Consider the following 23,069-nt stretch of genomic DNA (forward strand, 5'->3'; position numbering starts at 1 on the left):
AGAGAGGTTTTTTCCTGTGAAGTCTGATAAAAATCAAAGAGAGGATATGTGTACACTTGGAGCCGTGGGATGTGATTCCCAGTTCAGGTAGGCATACTAGTGCTAGCTCTCACCAAGCTTGCCTGTGAAAAATAGTAGGACAGCCTCTATTTGTGTGGGCTGCTGCAAATGGCAGCAGGGGCTAGCCGTGCTGAGCACAAACCATCCTGGACCCTGTGGGTATGTACTTGGGGCACTTAACCCATGCTGCCACTCACTGTTACCTGTGCTACCGAGACTATACTATTGTTTTTAAGACACTAGCTTGGTGAGAGCTTGCACAAATATGATGACTTGAGGTGGAAATTATGCCCCAGTCCCAGTACAGATGTAGCCAAAGATCTTTCAAGTTATGGTGCTTTCAGAGTTTAGTTACAGTTAACTTTTTAAAAAACAGACTAATGCATTTTAAGATTCATCATACCTCCAAAATGGCTCGGCCTAGAAACTGCAAACCTATTTTCTTGGTCTCACTAAGAGAAGTGTTGGTTTTGCTTTGATAACCCATTTAAAGTTAAACATTCTTTGTAGGTCTGTCAAGTATTTAAAAAAATTAATTGTGCCGTTAAACAACAATAGAACACCATTTATTTTAAATATTTGTAGATATTTACTACATTTTCATATAGATTAATTTCAATTACAATACAGAATACAAAGTGTACAGTGCTCACTTTACATTTATTTTTATTACAAATATTTGCACTGTAAAAAACAAAAAAAAATTGTATTTTTCAATTCACCTCATACAAGTACTGTACTTCAATCTCTTTATTATGGAAGTTGAACTTACAAATGTCGAATTATGTACAAAAAACCTGCATTCAAAAATAAAACAATATAACCTCTGTGTTTCAATGACTTACTGTCCTTTGGACCTCTATAATTTATATTTAGAAAGTATAATTAAAATGGAAGAAATACGAATGTAGACGATTTTAAGCAGCCGTTAGCAATTTATTTGAGCAATTTTATTTTATCAAAGGTGTTGCACCTGTTTCTGCATTGTGTGATTGTCAATGGTGCATATCAAGCAGTCAAAATTCAGTTCCAGAAACAAGTGACACATTCTGTCATCCCAGTGAAACAATGGATTACCTTTGTCAACTTAGAAGAGAGTTTTGCTCTTTATCTCGACTTTAGGGAAAAGTTTCAGTTTTGGGTGATAATTCTGGTTAGTTCTTTCTTTATGATGTTCTTAAAAGTGTAAAAAAAATGTACTGCCCAAAATCCTTTTTAGCCACATGTTTTCAAGGGAGTTGTTTGTTAGCCTCCCTTGGGAAAGCACTTAGCAATCAATATCCAACAGTAAGGAGATCTATTAGCCCTCATTCCCTGGGACAAACAAGGAAGTGTTTTATTCACAGCTGCAGCACTGCAAGGTACCCTTTGCCTTTGGTTTGAGATAAGCCAGGAAATCATATTGCTAATACTAGCACTTCAGAATCCATCCAGACACCAGTAGTTAGCAACAGTAGGTTGTGGCATATTGAGCACTATGTTGGAATTGCAAACTATCACTTTAAGAGGGGTTTTTCTGGTCCTGTTTTCAGACTATGGGGCTCTGTAGGCAGCATGCCATCTTGGAGTGAGACAGTGAGACAGTCTGGGAAGAGACTGGCGGCAAATCGGCGGCAGCTTTACTCTTCTGGCTACCGCGGAGGCAATTCGACAACAGCTTCTGTCTTCAGACATCCTGCTTGGGGCGGCAAAAACGGTAGAGCCTGCCCTGGTGGGGACTGACCTGTTTAGATCTAATTCATTTAGACTTACGTATAACTGTGAAGATAATATGCGTGGATTAGGAAGCTAGTAGTATTGTTTCTTTATCATTATAAAACTTTACAAAGTTGGTATGTAAGAATTCAATTAATTCCTTTTGTTCTTTTTCGACCCTGTGGAATACATGCTGAAAATCCCCAATGACTGAATTCTGGCTCTCTGTCTGCTGTTCTATAGGACTAGTGCTGAAGTATTAGGAGAGGGGCAGTAAAGTAAACTCTAGCCCACCCAAAGGTTTCAGTGCTTAAGCTCCTAGGGGATATGCACATCATCCTTCATCTGGTCCCACATGCATTTCAAGGAAAAATATGATAAAACCTGGAGCTATATTATCACTTCTGCAAAGCACTACCTCCCTTCTCACAAGGACTCCTGGAGGCAATTGTAATCAGGGAGTTGAGATCTACCAGGGGACAGGGCAGCTGCTGAGACAGAACTCATCTGTATGGATGATCCTGTGTTTCTTGGGATTCTTGAGGACTCTTGGATTTCCCGGTCAGCCTGCATGGCCTTTTCTGAAGGAAAAATGCACCCTCCAAAAGGAGTTATTTGGGAGGAATGATACAATGGGATCCTCAGATTTCCTCCCTCAGATCTCACTGCCAAGGAATGATCCAGCTCATTGAATCATGAGTAGTATCATGGCTAAAATCCCACCGTTCTCTTTGAAAATATAATGTTAAGCACTGTGTGAAGACATAGGGAGGCCACTGATATTTGGCTTCTGACAGCCACAAAAGTGACCTAGCCCATGCTGCAGGAATCTCGAATGCACAATGTGGATTTTAAATTATGCAGATTTCCAAAGACATGAGCATTTAAGTCCTCAGTGAGAAAATCATTTCTAACTTTGTGTAACTGATCCATTATTAATTGGGGGGCAAGAGCTCTGATTATTTAAAAATGGAAACAAATGTTCTTCATCTCTCCTTCAGAAACTATAGTAATTAACAGCTTATCAAGTGTCAATTTTTAGTGTAACAATATTTGTTAAATACATCAACTGGATTATATTTAGTAGCAAATGTAGTATTGTGTGAGCTCAAGAACATAAGAATGGCCATACTGGGTCAGACCAAAGGTCCACCTAGCCCAGTATCCTGTCTTCTGACAGTGGGCAATGCCAGGTGCTGCAGAGCAAATGAACAGAGCAGCTAATCGTCAAGTGATCCATCCTGTCACCTGTTCACAGCTTCTGGCAAACAGAGGCTAGGGACCCCATCCTGGCCCATTTCAGTTTTCACCTCAGATATCCACTGTCTTGTCACACACATTTCACACACATGTGCTGTGCAGTCGCCATCTTATCATTGGAATGCTCATGACAGGGATAGGTTGCTAATGACCAGAGAATGGTAATTTTTGGATGAATCATTTGTCAAGTACTTTACAGTGCTTCCCACCTCCCCCTGTCACTTTCTGACAATTGCTATACCTATCTTCAGCTATCACCTTTTCAAATAAAGACATCTGGTATGTCTTCCCAACTCTAAAATCCATGTCTTACGGTTATTTAGTGACACTTAGTGGATGGTTGGATTAGCTGTGGGTAGTCTATTCATCGGACTATAATACAATTGTTAGCTATCCAGGAACTTTTCACAAACATGTCAGTCAAATTTAGGTCCAGAAATATGTTGTTGTTAAGAAAATGTGCACATATAAAAATGCATCATCTGGTCCAGATTAAAGGGTCTTTATTTGTTTGTATCCCATCAGAGAAATCTAATCAATAAACTAGCAACATTGAATTTTAAAACGTATCAGCATTAATCTTTAAGAAATGTTTTTGCTTCTTTTCAATACATCCACTATGGAAAAGTCTTCTAGAATTTAATAGGTATTACACCAATAAGGTTGTACAGATGTATAATGTTCTATCAACATTATGCTGAAGTCTTATGGAGTTCTACAGAAAAGATACCATTCTTAAATTCTATAAGATGATCTAAAAATTCTATAGAACAACTATTCTTCTCCTTTAAGTTCTATAGGAATTTTCCAAAATCTATGTTTTTTTAAGCAGTGTCCGTTTAAGATCTTGTTTCAGAATGAAGTATAAAAACCTAGTGATAAAACATAATATTGACACTTAGATACCTTAGCCGCAGGTGTCTATGAAACATGATATATAAAAATGCAGTCGAGATTTTGTTTAATTGATTTCAGTGGTATAGATAGCTGTGGTTGGTTTTCTATGGATTACATTTTTAAGAGTAAGAACTCTGCTGGCTGTGGAACAGGACCATAACTGGATTAAAGATGAAGATTTAACAGAAGAAGAGACATACTGACATCATAATGGGAATTTTACCATTGACTACAATGGGGACAGGATTTCACCCTCAGTTTGCGCATGGAGAATTTTCATTTGTTCATCCTTTGTTAATGTAAAATAATAGTGACCTAGACTAAAGGGACTTGTTTTGCTCTTTGTGAATGGAGAAACATCCCCATTATATCTCATTCATTTTATGTGTGTGTGTTTTCCTCCTGATGGAGGACAGTTTTTTCTATGCAGGCTAATTTTTGCTTTATGTGGTATTGAATCTAGTGAGAAATTCCTTTCTCCACATTACATTATAAGTGTTTCATGGCTAGTGTTATGCTGTTGCTAAATTCAGCCAGATGTTCATAAAGCCATATCTCTTTTTGCTTAGTGCTAACATGCAGGAGATATTTGCTCAGTCCACAGCAAGCCTCAAGTCACTAACAATAATTTAAGGAGTATTTGTGGCACCTTAGAGACTAACCAATTTATTTGAGCATAAGCTTTTGTGAGCTACAGCTCACTTCATCGGATGCATACTGTGGAAACTGCAGAAGACATTATATACACAGAGACCATGAAACAATACCTCCTCCCACCCCGCTCTCCTGCTGGTAATAGCCCATCCAAAGTGACCACTCTCTTTACAATGTGTATGATAATCAAGGTGGGCCATTTCCAGCACAAATGCAGGTTTTCTCACACACACACACCCCTTTTTCCAAAAACCACACACACAAACTCACTCTCCTGCACACACAAACTCACTCTCCTGCTGGTAATAGCTTATCCAACTCTGGATAAGCTATTACCAGCAGGAGAGTGAGTTTGTGTGTGTGGTTTTTGGAAAAAGAGGGGGGGGGGTGAGAAAACCTGCATTTGTGCTGGAAATGGCCCACCTTGATTATCATACACATTGTAAAGAGAGTGGTCACTTTGGATGGGCTATTACCAGCAGGAGAGTGAGTTTGTGTGGGGGGGCGGAGGGTGAGAAAACCTGGATTTGTGCTGGAAATGGCCCAACTTGATTATCATATACATTGTAAGGAGAGTGATCACTTTAGATAAGCTATTACCAGCAGGAGAGTGGGGTGGGAGGAGATATTGTTTCATGGTCTCTGTGTATATAATGTCTTCTGCAGTTTCCACAGTATGCATCCGATGAAGTGAGCTGTAGCTCACGAAAGCTTATGCTCAAATAAATTGGTTAGTCTCTAAGGTGCCACAAGTACTCCTTTTCTTTTTGCGAATACAGACTAACATGGCTGTTACTCTGAAACAATAATTTAATTTCTCTTTCAGGTGTGCTGATCTCATGCCATCTACATTGTTTTTCATTACAGCAGACATACTGTAGAAACTCCCTCATAAAAAGATTTTTTTTCAAGTGATACAGAGAAAAAATGTACTGCGTGGAGAGGAAGCAGGAATAATTAAGATCTGGACGGGGGAAGAATACCCAAGTGGTGAATTTTGTTCAACAGTAGAACAAAGTGCCGAGTCAAGGAATATCAGTAATGTAAATTGATGTAGCCCTTTGCCAAGATGCTGACTGAAAGGGAGAACATTTACAAGAGAAGTTCCTATAAATTCCATAACCACTTCAGAGCTAGCTATGCATGTGTGTTATATTTATGTATGCCGTGTCCCTGTAGCTGTGTGGGCCCTAGCATATTAAAGAGACAACGTGGGGGAGGTAATAGCTTGAAAGCTTGTCTCTCTCATGAACAGAAGTTGGTCCAATAAAAAAATAACCTCACCCACCTTGTCTGTTTTATTTATGTGGCATTCTGTTTAAATGGTAACAAAATGCAGGTGATTCTCCAGTCTCTTTGCTTAGAGTGCCAGGATGGCAATCAGCATCAAAAGCTTTATAACTGTGCTTCACCACAGAAATAGATGCCTAATAGTTTATTTTCTCTCCCACTTCCCTAACACTAGAGTTAGTACTGTACCAAGAGACTTGCCTGAGCTGGCGTGGAGCAGAAGCCTATAATGCAGCTGCGTTCATGCACTTTAGTTCTTTGTACCTATGTCAACTATTCTAAGCTGGAACTGAATATAATTTTTCCTTTCAGCTGAGGATGGTTATGAGTGTTGTCAAATCTTGGAGAGAGAGGCATTATCAAAAAAATCTGAGAAACCCAGGGATCTGGGCAACTGCGCATTTACGTACAGATCCAAAAAAGCACTTAACCGTGTGCTTAACGTTAAGTATGTTGCTGGACTGGTGCCTGGATTTGCACTTGCAGTTACTGAGATTGCACATACATATTTGGTATGCACATGCAAAGGCCTAGATAAATGCCTAATGGCCATTTGTAGCAGCAAAAGCTATTAACTGTATGTATCAATTAGGTGCAGAAGTCAACATGTGCTTTTTTTTTCAAGTGGCCTTGCGCTTCTCAGGGTTCGAAAATCAGACCTATTTGTACCTTTCTTTTATTGTTGGACGTTAATATGCTGGAAAGGGTGAAACTTGAGGATACCTTAGGGTTAAAGCACCACTGCACTGGACCCTGTCAGAGGAGGCAATTAACTGTTGCAGACTTTGTAACAAGGTGAGTAGTGCCCTGTGACCTGGGATTGCTCTAACATGGGGGTGTAACAGAAATAGAGAGGAGAAGAGACTTATTAGTACTATTCCAGGGACTTAGTCTAAAAGAAAGTAGCCTATCAGTTCTTCAAGAAGTCAACAAAGAAAGGGAAAGCAAATGAGGGGACTACATTTCTCTTATGTTATGTGACTTAAATTTTGTGTTGACAAATTTGTTTCCATCAGCTGCTTTAGAATGCCAAAAAAAAAGAAAAAAGAAAAAAAAAGGATACAATAAGCTGCCAGGAGAGAAAATCATAAATGTAAAACTTCCTTTGTGTTTAAGAAGATTTTTCATGTAATATTGTTTACTTTTTTGCATTCCACTTGGCTGATCGGAGGAAATTGGTCACTTTCATTTTATTTTTAGTCTGTTTCGCTTTCTTTTCCTGCACTACCACAATGCTATGACTTTTTGTTAGGTTCCCAACAAATAATGAATATTTGAATAATTACATATAAAAAGATCTTACTCTTTTTTTTAAACCTCTTTGGAAATATGGCCTATTAAGGTAAACTCTTTTCCTACTTACACATTTGACCTGAAATACAATACTTTGCTGCATCCCTTTGAGTTTCTGCCTTAGGGTCATTTTAGCTAAGCACATGTACATTGTATGCCCATGTAAGCCACTCTTGCTTTCTGCAGTTTATTTGTCCTCGTAATTATAAATGCACAAGTTGATGTAACTGTTTTTGTCTATATCCAAAGAGCAGAACAGGTACTCACAATATGGATGTTTTTTTAGATTAAGTCAAAAAAGAACAAATGTAAAGTCTCGATGAAAGAACAGTATCTAACACTTTCAAAAGCAACTACTGATTTTTGGGTACCTCTATTTTTGGGTGACCAGGTTGAGACACTTTTAAGGGAACTGATTTTTTCCAAGCATCAGTGCTTATGCTCAAATAAATTGATTAGTCTCTAAGGTGCCACAAGTACTCCTTTTCTTTTTGCAAATACAGACTAACACGGCTGTTACTCTGAAACCTAAATTAGAAGAGTTATACTAATTTTAGTATAACAATCACGCATGGCTTGCATGAGAATGATTAGGTAATTTAAACTCTAACTGTTTTTTTCCCCTCCACGTGTGATAATGCTCATCCCAAAGGAATGTTGTGAAGGTTAATTATATTTATCTGAGAAGCACTTTGAGATCCTTCAATGAAGGTGCTGTGCACTTAAATGGACAACTGTTGGTGGGGAAGGGGAGAAATCTGCAGGAAATGTTGAATCTGAAGTGAAAAACTGAAAACCAAAATATTTCAAGTGAAAATAAAAAATTTAAATTTGGAAATTCCTCTGCAGTGCTCATGGGACTTGGAGTTTAGGCCCCGCACATTCTCCTGTGTGGTCCAGGCTCCCCAGCAACACCTCATCTCCCATAATGTACTGTAGTATCCTCTCTTGCGAAGCCACTGATGTACATCATAGGAGATCTAGTCCAGACAGGGAGCCCATGGGGGAAGGAAATGGCCAATCTCCGATGAGGCACTGCAGAGGCATTTCAAAAAAGACATTCTTTTTGTTTTCAGCCAACATCTCCTCTGTTTTGGAGGCACTTTTTCAATGAAATATCTATTTTTTCCATAGGAAGCAAACTCTTCATGAATTTTTTTATTGTGTTGAAAACCTAATTTCCATTAAAAAAACAAAACAAAACAGTTAATGGAAAATGTTCACACAGCCCTACTTGAAAGTACTTCTCTGAAGGATGGCAGGGTCAACTTTTATAGGATCTCAATGGTATTGAATAGAAATCATGCATGTTGTAGGAAACCACTTACAGGGAGAAGAATTTTCAATTGAAAGAAACTGTAAGTACAAATAATAATCTTAAATTCAAACGCTCAATCTTTTTAGAATTCTGGTTGTGGATTCAGGATCAAAACACTGCAACTTTGGTCCACCTGTATTCATTATTGAACCTCCTAATTACTGTTACATGTCAATCAGGTTCTTTTCCAAGGTTTCAGAGTAGCAGCCGTGTTAATCTGTATCCGCAAAAAGAAAAGGAGGACTTGTGGCACCTTAGAGACTAACCAATTTATTTGAGCATAAGCTTCTGTAGCTCACGAAAGCTTATGCTCAAATAAATGTGTTAGTCTCTAAGGTGCCACTAGTACTCCTGTTCTTTTCCAAGTAACTGATTGCAGTAAAAATAGCTTTGAGTAGTAGTAATCTGATGTCAAGGTAGTCATGGGACCCATCGTAGTCAAAGACAATCTCCATGGATGAAGTACACATACAAAATGCATGAATCATATTAATCTGAGACTGGAGAGCCAATTCTCATTAAAGTTAGTGGGAATCTTTCAATTGACTTGAATGGGAGCTGGCCCAGACCCTAAGAAAGCAAGCCACAATCTGTAACAGATTCTGTAACAGAATGCGTTTCATATCCACTAGCTTGGGTATTTGTAGCAAACTACTTTTTTGTAACATAACTTCACCAACCTATGTTTTAATCCACCATTCCAAAAGATGGCGTCACACATTAGGGTATTAAATTAATACTGTTCATTTGAACACAGGACGTTTTTTCTCACTTTGAAACATAACCTCCAAACACAGAGATGCATCTGACTGTTTAATAGGTGAATGCTCTCTGCAACAATAAAGAGTCCCACTCCTGGTTCAGGAGATTTGACAGGTACTATATTTATACCATAGATTAACCCAGGTTTACCAGACAATGTCATACCATAACTATGATCTATCATATTTCCTGTCTGAGGAATAGCAGAACTTTGCTGAATTTTCATCTCATTAGTCACCAGTCCTTTGTCTCTTACCATTGTCTCTTAACTCTGTCCCTGTTGCTCACAGTTATTGTTCACTCATTCACAATGCTGGGTTCATAACAGGCACAATGTGCAAGAACAGGTTGGCTTCTAGAATGGAACATACCAATGTTTTTATTCATTTGCTCTTGAATAGCAGGGACCTAATTTAGTTATAACTATGACTTTTCTAGTAATTCCTTTCTGTGCCTGTCTACACCTGAAATCTCACTTCCTCTCTCAGCCCTTATGCCCTCTATCTCCTTCTCCCACTCACTACTCTGCACCTATTTTCATATCCCTATGTTTGGGATAAACTCACTCTCTATACATATACATGTGCCCTCCCTCTCCTCCTTCAAACCCCTCCTGAAAAACCATTTCTTTCAAGCTGCCTTATCATTCTGATAATGATGCTAAGTGCTCTCTATAACACCCTAACACCTTGGAAATAAGGTAAGATAATAAACCAAGATAATAAACAAATGTGGCTTCCCCTCCCCTAGTTTGTTGGGCAGCTTATAACCATGAAATTCACCTCTTGGTCAGTGCTTATCTAAGGAGCAAAGCTGTCTGTACTACTGTACATACACCGTGTTCATTGAAAGGGGAAACACTTGTTCTTGCAATCTGTTGTCCTATGCTTGAAGGAATTCTGGGTAAAAGGGGAAAGGAGCAAATAATAGCCAATGAAGGAAGGACACAGTGGAGATTTTGGGAGGAGTGGGCTGGCTGGCAGAGCTGAGAGAAAACACTCTGCAGCATCTGGCAATAAACTTGCTGGCTCTTCAGCCGGCTCCTGCCAGTGAAGAGTTCCACAGAATGAACTGCCTTCTAGGTCTTGATTTTGATTTGCTGTTCCAGTCCATAGAAGTTTTGCTTGGCCTGCTGAGAGAGAAGGACTCATTGCTCAGACAATGAGCATTGTTTTAACTCCTGTGAGGAGGTGAAGTAGACTTCCTGCTCAGGCCTGACTAGCATGCTCCTGTTCCTCTATTTCTGAGTGCTCATATTAACCTGGATCTGTAGGGTGGCTTCTTTTGTGAGTACCCCAGGGGATATCCTGGCAACCAAAGTCTATTAAGTTAGAGAGATTAATAGACTCATCAGGGGAAGGACAGCTTGAGGGCTAGACTCTTGTGTAGAGAACTCAAATGCTTGAACTACAGCATAGGATCTCTGTGTTGAGCTGTGTGGCTATTAGGAGTATTTAGGTGGATTTTACCACTGGTGTGGATTTTTTCAGCTATCTAAAATTGTTTTATTATCCATTTGTTCTTTATCCATTAATGGCACCTCCTGAAGGTAGCTGTGTTTAAAAAAAAAAAGTATAACAAATGGAGGAAAAGGGAAGTTGATAGTAACGAATATAAATCAGAATTGTAGAACATTGATAAGTGAAGCCAGGTGATACAAAGAGAAATCTATGGCCACCACAGTTCAGGACAATAAAAAGGAGGTTTTAAAAAATATTTTAGGAACTAAAAAGAATCCTGACAACAGTACGGGTCCATTACTAAATGGAGATGTTAGCCTAATCAACAATAAGGCAGAAATATTCAATATATATTTCTGTTCTGTTTATATGGGGTGTGATGTGGGTCAGATTTCCACACTAACACTGCAAAAGCAGAATTGGGCCAGGTGGGCCTAATCAGCTAATTAGACTGCAAATGGGATATTTTGGCTGAAGACAGCTAATTAGAGAACAGGCTCATTCTTGCAGGAACAGGTGGGGCCATTAAAACCAGGCTGCTGGCAACAGAGGGGGGCTGCTGAGAAGGGCTGCAGAAAGGCAGGTAGCAGCCAGTAGTCACTCCCTGGGAAGAAGGAGGAAGGTTTGGAGATGAGTATGGCCAGGGAAAGGAGGGGAACCAGAAATGTAGGAAGCATTCCAGGAAAGGAGCAGTGAAGGTGGAGAGAGGAAAGCCCAGAAATGCTGAACTGAGGGTTTCAGAACTGGAACCCAGAGAAGATGGCAGGCCTGGGTTTCCCTGCCAGTCACTGAGGGAGTGGCATCAAGGCAGTGGAAGGGAAGACTGCCTGGGACTGTTGATGGACTGACCCCCAGAAGGGAGAACACCACGTGACCTAGATGGAGGGCGAAGTCACAAAGAGGATGCTGCGGGTCCTGGACTAAGAAAAGTTGCAGAGCAGAGTCAGAGTGACAGCGACAGCGTGCAAACTACAGATGGAGGTGTTGGCCTTAAGAGCTAATCCCCAGAGTGACCAGGAGGAGGTGCCAGACAAGTGGTAAGTGGAGCATTCTGTGACAAGGGGGGAAAAAGATTATGCAACCTCACCATATGGTGATGATAACACTCTTTTTATTCCACTAGTGTCTCTAGGGGATGTTAAACAGAAGCTACTACACTCAGATAATTTTAAATTAGCAGGTTCAGATAACTTGCATCCAAGAGTTTTAAAAGAGTTGGCTGAGGAGCTTGCTGTACCTGTTAATGTTGATTTTTGAATAAATCTTGGAGCACTGAGGAAGTTCCAGAAGACTGAAAGAAAGATAATATTGTACCAACTTAAAAAAGGTAAACAGGATGACCCAGACCTGTCAGTTTGCCATGAATCAGTGCCAGGATAATAGAGTGGCTGATATAGGACTCGATTAATAAAGAACTCTAGGAGGGTAATGTAGTTAATTCAGATCAACATGGGTTTATGTAAAATTAATCGAGATTGCAAGTTTGGTTGATAAAGGTCATAGTGTTAATGTAATAGACTTCTGTAAGGCATTGGACTTGCATACTGCATGGCACTGTGATTAGAAAACTAGAATTATATAAGATTAACCTGGCACACATTAAATGGATTAAAAGCTGGCTAATTGATAGGTCTCAAAATGTAACTGCAAACAGGGAATAGTCATTGAGAGGGTCTGGTTCCAATGAGGTCCTGCAGGATCAGTTCTTGGCCCTAGATTCATTAACATCTTTATCAATGATATGGCAAAAAACATAAAATCATCACTGATAAAGTTTGCAAATGACACACATTGGGAGAATGGTAAATAATGAAGAGGACAGGTCACTGATTCAGAGTAGTCTGCTGGCACCTAATTTACTAAGAAATCCAAACGGTATGTGTTTTTTATATAGCTAAATGTACATATCTGGAAACAAAGAATGTAGGCCATACCTACAGGATGGGGAAACTCCGTCCTGGGAAGCAGTGACTCTGAAAAAGATTTGGGTTTGGTGGTGGGTAATCAGCTGAGAATGAGCTCCCGGTGTGATGCTGTGGCCAATGAGCTAATTTGGTCCTGGGATCCATAAATGGAAATCTCGAGTAGGGGTAGAGAGGTTACTTTACTTCTGTATTTGGAACTGGTGTATCTGCTGCTGGAATCCTGTGTCCAGTTCTGGTGCTTGAAGAAGAATGTTGATAAAATGGATAGATTCCAGACAAGAGCCATGAGAATGATTTAAGGATTAGAAAACGTACCTTACAAAGATTGAGTCTAGCCTTGAGTCTATCTAGTTAGCTTAACAAAGAGAAGGTTACGGTCTGTAATTAGTCTATAAGTACCTACATGGGGAACAAATATCTAATAATCTATTCAGTCTAACTGAGAAAGGAAGGTGAAGCTAGACATATTCAGACTGGAAATAACGTGTACATTTTTAACAGAGTAGTTAACCATTGGAACAATTTACCAGTGGTGGTTGGGGTTTCTCACTGACCATTTTAAAATTAAGATCTAAAAGATGTGCTCTAGGAATTATTTTGTGGAAAATCTATGCTGTGCACCACATAGGAAGTCAGCCTAGATGATCACAGTTGTCCCTTCTGTCTTCAGCATCTATGAATCTATAACTATCTCCATCTGCCAACATGGGGTCCAAAGGAAAGCCGAGTTCAGAATTCGGTGCATGCATGTTCTAGTCAAACCACTGGGGCATATTCTGAGGCCATTCAGGCACCTTCAGGGCTAGCCAATCAGGGTGGTGGGAGGGACTGAGGGCTCAACTCACTGATTTTATGTTTGTTTTATAAATTATTACCTTTTTCTCTCTCTCCCCAATGAACAGTTTCCACTAGTGCTTTGCGGTAGGAATTCTTCCTGACTGATTGTGGGTTCCCTTTTGAGTACCTTTTGCATGTATTGGGTATTGAAGTTGTTCTCTGGGGCAGAGTGGCACCGATTGCACCAGATTTTCAAAAGAAATCAGCATATTTGGTGTGGAGCGCTTCTGAGAATCTTGTGGGGCTGAGCGCTTGAAGACTTAACCCAGAGATCTTTGGAAAATGTGGCCCACAGTGCATGTGTCCTTCAGGCACTACTTTGGTTCCTCTAATTGACAACACCAGCTCCAGTTCTCATTGAACAACTGAGACCTCACACTGCATCCCGAGCCCTTAGACACATTGCCTAGCATCACCTAGTAAAGTGGTTCTTAACCTTTACTGCAGCCTGCACCCCTTTGGTTCTCAAAATATGTTCTTGCACCCCTTATCAAAAATTGTTGAAGTAGGTCAGTTCTTTAAACCTAGACATATTTTTGTTTGTATATTACAGTAATTGTTAAAAATGTATAATGTTAATAAATACATAGGTTTGATGATACAAAGTAGCTGTACTTAAGTGCTTGTGCTTAATTTGTGTTTTTGATGATTTACCTTCTAAAAAAATCTGGTATGTCTTGCAGCCCCAGAAAAGGGCATCTCGCACCCTTAGGGGATGGGTGCATCCCAGGTTAAGAACCACTGACCTAGTAGAATAGGGGTTACAATGACATATGAAAACCTCTCCAAAACCTTGACATTGTAACACCTTACTTATGTGATTCCTTGTCAATAACTCTTCAAAGATCAATTTCCCCCTTTCCCCATTTGATCTCTCACCACTTCTTATTACACGAATGTGTCTAACAGAGTATGCTGTATCCGGGACGTGGATGTTCTACGCACCCTTGTGCATGGCTATTGTTTCTCTATGCTCCCCATTCTGTCCGTATCCAGCTACTGAATAATCTGAGTCAGTCTTCACTAAATAGGTAAACTGTGCCCAGATACTTAACACAATTTAATATTAACAGCAAGAGGGAAGGAACACATTCTAAAATAGGAAAAGAACAGGTTAAAGAATATTTAGATAAGTTAGATATATTCAAGCTGGCATGGCCTGATGAAATTCAACCCGGGGAACTTAAGTAGCTGAAGCAATTTTGGAACTATTAGCGATTACCTTTGAGAATACCAGAATGAGGCCCCAGAGGACTGGAGAAGGACACAAACAGTACCTATCTTTTAAAAAGGGGAGCAAAGAGGATCTGGGAATTATAGACTAGTCACCTTAACTGATATCTGGAACAAATTATTAAATCAACTGTAAGCACCTAGAGTATAAATAGGGATCAATTGACAATATGGATTTGTCAAGAACAAATCACAACAAACTAGCCCAATTTTCTTTTCTGACAAGAGATACTGGCCTTGTGGATGCAGGAGGAGGTAGGTGAGGGAGATGTAGAGGGCTAAGGCACATCTCTTGCTTCAGACCTATTTATTGAACACCTTCTTATTGTCTTTTATGTCCTTTGGTAGGTATAACCTAAAAAATAATTGGCTAGGCAGTAGCACTGCTGAAAAAAGTCTGGGGGTTAGTGGATCACAAATTGAATGAGTCAACAATGTGATGCAGTTAAGAAAGAGGTTAATATCCTTCTTGCATCTATTAACAGGAGTGTCGTATGTAAGACATGGGAGGTAATTGTCCTGATTTGCTCAGCACCGGTGAGGCCACAGCTGAAGCACTGTGTCCAGTTCTGGGCACCACACTGGAATAAGGAGATGTACAAATTGGAGCGAGCTTCAAAAATATTCAAAGGTTTAGAAAACTTGACCTGTGAGGAAAGGTTAGAAACTGGGCATGGTTAGTCTTTAGAAAAGAAGACTGAGGGGAGACCTGATAAGTCTTCAAAGCCAACTAGGGGGGAGCTTTTCTTGACCTGCTGCTCACAAACAGGGAAGAATTAGTGGGGGAAGCAAAAGTGGACGGGAATCTGGGAGGCAGTGACCATGAGTTGGTTGAGTTCAGGATCCTGACACAGGGAAGAAAGGTAAGCAGCAGGATACGGACCCTGGACTTCAGGAAAGCAGACTTCGACTCCCTCAGGGAATGGATGGGTAGGATCCCCTGAGGGACTAACATGAAGGGGAAAGGAGTCCAGGAGAGCTGGCTGTATTTCAAGGAATCCCTGTTGAGGTTACAGGGACAAACCATCCCGATGTGTCAAAAGAATAGTAAATATGGCAGGCGACCAGCTTGGCTTAACGGTGAAATCCTAGCGGATCTTAAACATAAAAAAGAAGCTTACAAGAAGGGGAAGGTTGGACATATGACCAGGGAAGAGTATAAAAATATTGCTCGGGCATGTAGGAATGAAATCAGGAGGGCCAAATCGCACCTGGAGCTGCAGCTAGCAAGAGATGTCAAGAGTAACAAGAAGGGGTTTCTTCAGGTATGTTGGCAACAAGAAGAAAGCCAAGGAAAGTGTGGGCCCCTTACTGAATGAGGGAGGCAACCTAGTGACAGAGGACGTGGAAAAAGCTAATGTGCTCAATGCTTTTTTTGCCTCTGTCTTCACTAACAAGGACAGCTCCCTGACTGCTGCGCTGGGCATCACAACATGGGGAGTAGATGGCCAGCCCTCTGTAGAGAAAGAGGTGGTTAGGGACTATTTAGAAAAGCTGGATGTGCACAAGTCCATGGGGCCGGACGAGTTGCATCCGAGAGTGCTAAAGGAATTGGCGGCTGTGATTGCAGAGCCATTGGCCATTATCTTTGAAAACTTATGGCGAACGGGGGAAGTCCCAGCTAACTGGAAAAAGGCTAATGTAGTGCCCATCTTTAAAAAAGGGAAGAAGGAGGATCCTGGGAACTACAGGCCAGTCAGCCTCACCTCAGTCCCCGGAAAAATCATGGAGCAGGTCCTCAAGGAATCAATCCTGAAGCACTTACACGAGAGGAAAGTGATCAGGAACAGTCAGCATGGATTCACCAAGGGAAGGTCATGCCTGACTAATCTAATCGCCTTCTATGATGAGATTACTGGTTCTGTGGATGAAGGGAAAGCAGTGGATGTATTGTTTCTTGACTTTAGCAAAGCTTTTGACACGGTCTCCCACAGTATTCTTGTCAGCAAGCTGAAGTACGGGCTGGATGAATGCACTATAAGGTGGGTAGAAAGTTGGCTAGATGGTTGGGCTCAACGGGTAGTGATCAATGGCTCCATGTCTAGTTGGCAGCCGGTGTCAAGTGGAGTTACCCAGGGGTCGGTCCTGGGGCCGGTTTTGTTCAATATCTTCATAAATGATCTGGAGGATGGTGTGGATTGCACTCTCAGCAAATTTGCGGATGATACTAAACTGGGAGGAGTGGTTGATACACTGGAGGGCAGGGATAGGATACAGAGGGACCTAGACAAATTGGAGGATTGGGCCAAAAGAAATCTGATGAGGTTCAACAAGCATAAGTGCAGGGTCCTGCGCTTAGGACGGAAGAACCCAATGCACAGCTACAGACTAGGGACCGAATGGCTAGGCAGCAGTTCTACGGAAAAGGACCTAGGGGTGACAGTGGACGAGAAGCTGGATATGAGTCAGCAGTGTGCCCTTGTTGCCAAGAAGGCCAATGGCATTTTGGGATGTATAAGTAGGGACATAGCGAGCAGATCGAGGGACGTGATCGTTCCCCTCTATTCAACACTGGTGAGGCCTCATCTGGAGTACTGTGTCCAGTTTTGGGCCCCGCCCTACAAGAAGGATGTGGATAAATTGGAGAGAGTCCAGCGAAGGGCAACAAAAATGATTAGGGGTCTGGAACACATGATTTATGAGGAGAGCCTGAGGGAACTGGGATTGTTTAGTCTGCAGAATCATAGAATCATAGAATATCAGGGTTGGAAGGGACCCCTGAAGGTCATCTAGTCCAACCCCCTGCTTGAAGCAGGACCAATTCCCAGAAGAGAAGAATGAGAGGGGATTTGATAGCTGCTTTCAACTACCTGAGAGGTGGTTCCAGAGAGGATGGTTCTAGACTACTCTCAGTGGTAGAAGAGGACAGGACAAGGAGTAATGGTCTCAAGTTGCAGTGGGGGAGGTTTAGGTTGGATATTAGGAAAAACTTTTTCACTATGAGGGTGGTGAAACACTGGAATGCATTACCTAGGGAGGTGGTAGAATCTCCTTCCTTAGAAGTTTTTAAGGTCAGGCTTGACAAAGCCCTGGCTGGGATGATTTAATTGGGGATTGGTCCTGCTTTGAGCAGGGGGTTGGACTAGATGACCTGCTGAGGTCCCTTCCAACCCTGATATTCTATGATTCTATGATATGCTAAAGGTTGCTATAAAGAGGTTAGTGATCAGTTGTTCTCCATGTCCACTGAAGATAGGACAAGAAGTAATAGACTTAATCTTCATCAAGGGAGATTTAGATTAGATATTAGGAAAAACTGCCACCTGGACATTCAATGATAATGATTAGTTATATTACTATGGTGCCTAGGAGCACTAGTCATGGACCAGGACCCAGTTGTGCTAGGTTTTGTTCAAACACAGAACAAAAACACGATCCCTGACCCAAGGAGCTTACAGTCCAAGACAAGAGACAACAGATTGTTTCTTTGTACTCTCCTGTCAGGCTATTTGTAACTATGAGACAATATTGGTCATCATGATAGTCAATGGTTACTGTTGTTTTAGGTTTTACTGAGACTGTGTTGAGGTGAATCTATCTCTGCAGACAATCTTTGGTTGAGGAACTGTCTACAAGTGGACATCCATAGCAAGTAAGCAAGCCTGCATTTAGGATGTGTTGCATGCCTCCGTTATTTCAGCTGGTATGTTTTGGACCATTTGGGGACTTCTCCCTTTTTTTTCTATCTCCTTTTTCCTTTCCTTCTTTGGCAATAAGCCCTCTGTGGGGGGAGGGGGATGACTTGTTGTTTGCCTATTGTGTTTGTCCTGCATTGGATTTGGTGGATTGGTTGAATTTTACATATAAAAATATATTGTCCTGGGTTAGGTTAAACCTCTGAAACTAGGTGTAACAACTGCCCTTCATTTGTAAGAAGCCATTAAGCTCCTTTATGTAACTATGCAGCTGAAACAAAGAGTCCTCCTCCCCCAAAACAAAGGCACACATGGGCAGAAGGGTTCCACTGGCTACAGTGAATGTGAATTGTGAATGTCTGACAGAAATAGCAGAAAGACTGGAGAAGCTGAGAGAAGGCAGAAAGGAAACTCCAGACACAGTCAGAGCAGCATGGCTATTGTGGCCCTGAGAAGAAGCTAAGAGAAAGAGATGTTGGGCTGAGTGCTGGCTGGAGGAGGCTTGGAACTATGAGCAAAGAACTATGAGCTATCTCCTGCTGTTGGATTTCTTCTGTTTTCAGGGAAACAGGACTTTGTATATTCTGTTTAAATAGGCTTGCCTCAAAGATAATTGATTCCATCATCAGTTTCTCCTCGTACTGAAAACAACCTGCAGGATCTGTACTTTGACTAACTGCTTGGGTGAAAATAGGTACAGTAATGTAAGTTTGTATGGGTGTATGGCACTTAGAAACCTACTACAAGGCACCCTGTAGATAGATGTACATGAAAATGAAAATAAAATGAACAATAACCTCTGAGTGAGCATGACTCCTCAGAAACTTGTGCTCAGAAACTATGTACTATGTGGCCATTGGTGCATGGGAGTAACAAGGTGTAAAATACCCTCCTGTGGATGACCCATACAACAGGTAGCAGCCCTGGAGGAGAATCAGGCTCTGCAGAGCCACTATGCCTCCTTCATTCCTTACATAGGTGAGCAGGAGGGGCGAGAAGGGTATACATAGTGGCTTTGTGCCCCCAGCTCTCAATGCTCCAGCCAGTAGAGTTGTGCTGACCTGCTGCACCCAGCACAGATTACTTCCTCTCCAGGCCAGCGAAGGAAGTTGGAGAGAGACTGACTCAGAGAATCACAATTGTCCCTCTTAGGATCCTCCAGGGACAGAGTAACAACATGTTGCCCCTTGCTCAGGGCAGATGGTACGGTTCCAAAGTAGCGCAACATGAGATGACTGCAGACCTTTTGAAGAAAATAACCAGAGCCATTTGGCCTGAGTTAAAAAGGTAGCATTACTAGAACAGCCAGTAGACCTCTCTGTTGTGCTTCTCCATTGTTTTAGGCCTTCCAGGGCAAAGAGGTTGTTTTCAGGACTGTCCCAATGCACAGTGAATGTCAATGCTGAAAAGCCCCATAATCCAGGCAAAATGGCTTACATTCTGCACAGAAGTGAAGCTGGGGAAAACTCCAGAAAGTCTCCTGGGTGAACAAGTCTTGCTTGTTCCCTTTCTCAGAAAGCTTATAACAAGTATTAGACCTCGGACTATGCTTGATCTGCAGAGCTTATGTCACAGAATGTGTAATGAATTGAACCCCGCTGTTTAATTCCGAGGTGTTGGAGGCAAATCAACCCCTGTTGGTTCACTTCGACTGTTAGGTTTGGTTTAGATGAACTTGAACTGCTAAAACTGCACCGACGCTAGCAATTTGGGGGAATGTTTTTACACTGTTGCTTTACTATCCATTTACCAAGCGGTAGCAACTTTAGGATCACATACTGATGAGTGTGTCTGTTTTTTTTGTTTGTTTGTTTGATCAAGTTATCAAACTGGTAAGTTTTTGTCCAGCAGTGCCTTGAGACCTCTTGAATTCTGTCATCTTTGATTAAGGCCACTGGAACCTAACATTCCCTAGTAGATCTAGATTTTCTAAACTGTAGGTTGAGTGAAGAAAGTTAACAAAATCCTATTGTGCATGCATGAAAAAACTTTCAGAGGTCATAATTTCAAAACTAAACCAATTTTCTTCAGACTAAGACATTATTATTCACTTGTGTTATGGGAGCATCCAGAGACCCCAATCAGGATTAGTGCTACTTCCCATGTGCTACATGCTGTCAAAACATAGGGGGAAACATCATCCTTGTGCTGAATACTTCACAATATAATCGGCAGTTTTCCTCTTCCTTAGATCTCACTGAAACCTACCAAATAAACCAAGGTTGACTGAAATCAGTTCATTGACTGACTTGTACATGCATGGCACTTCCGACTGGAACATTTGTGACGTGTGCAGTTGTGTTTTTTTTTTTCCTCCTAGAACTCAAAAATAGCTGAACTGATTTTGCTGAACCTTTAAAAAAAGAAAAAGGACAAAAAAAAGAGGAGGGGTGGGGGTGAGTGGGGGGTACTGGGCAGAGACCTAGCATAGAACAGTTCTGTCACAAAGAAATTTGTCCAGAAAAGTACTGAGCAACTGAAATAAGGTAGAATTACATGGGATGGTGCATTTTAAGGTTAACTATTGTGGGAGCTGCTGTTCCTGCTGTAACACTCACGTTACTATTGCTACTATCCATTCCAAACAACCCACCATTGTTTACAGTATATAGGTCAGATTTTCTCCAGTACCAAGATCCACTAAAGGCTACTGTAATTTATACCAGCTGGCTGTAGCTCATAAGGGATCTTTTACCATCTGAGAAATGGCAGAGCAGAGCAAAACTCTTCCCTGCCCCCAATATTCCCCTTCTGACCCTTAACATGATCTCCCACCACAGGCTGAGAGGCAGTTGGCATAGTAGCCAGTTCCACTGGTTTTGTGCCAGCTGAAAGCCCTGCAAACCTATTGAAGGAAATCTTAGCTGAGTAGCTGTGATTAGATTCCAGCCCCACTGCACCCAGAGGTGGAGAGAACCTGGTCTTATGTGTGTGTGTGTGTGTATATATATATATGCATACATCAAATTGGTCATTTGTCCTCTGTTTCCAATAAAGATTATAAACAGCAAAAGTCTTTTTTCTTCTTTTTTAAGAAGAAAAGGACAATCTGGGTGAAGAAAGACATTTCTATTTTCTAGGCTAGTTACAGTAGAGAACTGGAGGAAAAAAAAAAGAATGGTTATAAAATACTTGGCAGCATCACTTTGAAAACAAATGAGTAAGGAGAAAAATCCCAGGGCTGGATTCTGTGACCCCCACCTACACTCAGTCTGTCAGTAAGAGAAGTTGCAGGTTAATTAACTTAGTTGTGTGTTTCCAACATGTATTGTTGGTTAATTACATGAGTCTAGTAAATGATGCATATTTCTGAAGGTGCAAAATATTGTTGGGTAACAAGCACGTGATTGTAACTCATTATAAACTGGGGTTTGAAGATAACAGCTCAAGAATTTCTATTAGAGGCAATACTTAAAATCCTGTTATAATGACTGGGCTGGATTAATGTAATCTACTCATGGGTGCTGAATTAGTTATAAACTCTAAGGAAAAAGACCTAAGTATCATGATCGATGTCCCAGTGGTGATGTCTACTCAATGTGCAACAGCATTAAAAAAAGAACAACAAAAAACAAGCAATTCAACTGCGTTTTATTCTAGTCACCTGTGCAATCCCAATGAAAACTTTGCATGCATTGTAATTGCAACCTGAAACTTGTGCTGAAGAAGGGGGGAGGGATAGCTCAGTGGTTTGAGCATTGGCCTGCTAAACCCAGGGTAGTGAGTTCCCTCCTTGAGGGGGCTATTTAGGGATTTAGGCCAAAATTGGGGGATTGGTCCTGTTTTAAGCAGGGGGTTGGACTAGATGACCTCCTGAAGTCCCTTCCAAACCTGATATTCTATGAAACTGCTTTTTTTAGTGAGCACTGGGCATCCTGTGCACTGAATGAGACAAGGATCCTGTGGAAAAAATTGTATGTAGTCATGGAATTAAAGACTGTTATAATGCATATGCACAAGAGGGGCAAATTAGTTGCACAGACAACCTTAATTCTGGCATTTTTCCAACTTTTAAGTGCTTGATTTTATTAGTGTTGCAATGTTCTTTTAATTTAGGATTTTTTTGCGTAAAACATAACATCGTAGCCTCCAGGCAAATGTTTGGACTTCTGGGATGAAATCCTGACACCAGTGAGGTTAATGGTAAAACTCCTATTGACTTCAATAGGAGCAGGATTTCACCCCTAGAGTGGGTTATTTCCTCACTGGGGGAGAAATGAGTGGACCTAGTCCAAGGATTTCTTTTCCTGAACTATTCCTACTTACAGTAAGCGTATAGGCTTTGTTATTGCCTTAAGCTAAAATGGATTATCAACCAAAGCATAAGACTGCAATTCACAGGTAGACACATAGATTTAGAAGTCTTGGGGTGTCATAGAATCATAGAATATCAGGGTTGGAAGGGACCCCAGAAGGTCATCTAGTCCAACCCCCTGCTCGAAGCAGGACCAATTCCCAGTTAAATCATCCCAGCCAGGGCTTTGTCAAGCCTGACCTCAAAAACCTCTAAGGAAGGAGATTCTACCACCTCCCTAGGTAACGCATTCCAGTGTTTCACCACCCTCTTAGTGAAAAAGTTTTTCCTAATATCCAATCTAAACCTCCCCCACTGCAATTTGAGACCATTACTCCTCGTTCTGTCATCTGCTACCATTGAGAACAGTCTAGAGCCATCCTCTTTGGAACCCCCTTTCAGGTAGTTGAAAGCAGCTATCAAATCCCCCCTCATTCTTCTCTTCTGCAGGCTAAA

The sequence above is a fragment of the Lepidochelys kempii genome, chromosome 5 (genome assembly GCF_965140285.1).
Source record: "Lepidochelys kempii isolate rLepKem1 chromosome 5, rLepKem1.hap1, whole genome shotgun sequence".
NCBI classification, from domain to species: Eukaryota; Metazoa; Chordata; order Testudines; family Cheloniidae; genus Lepidochelys; species Lepidochelys kempii.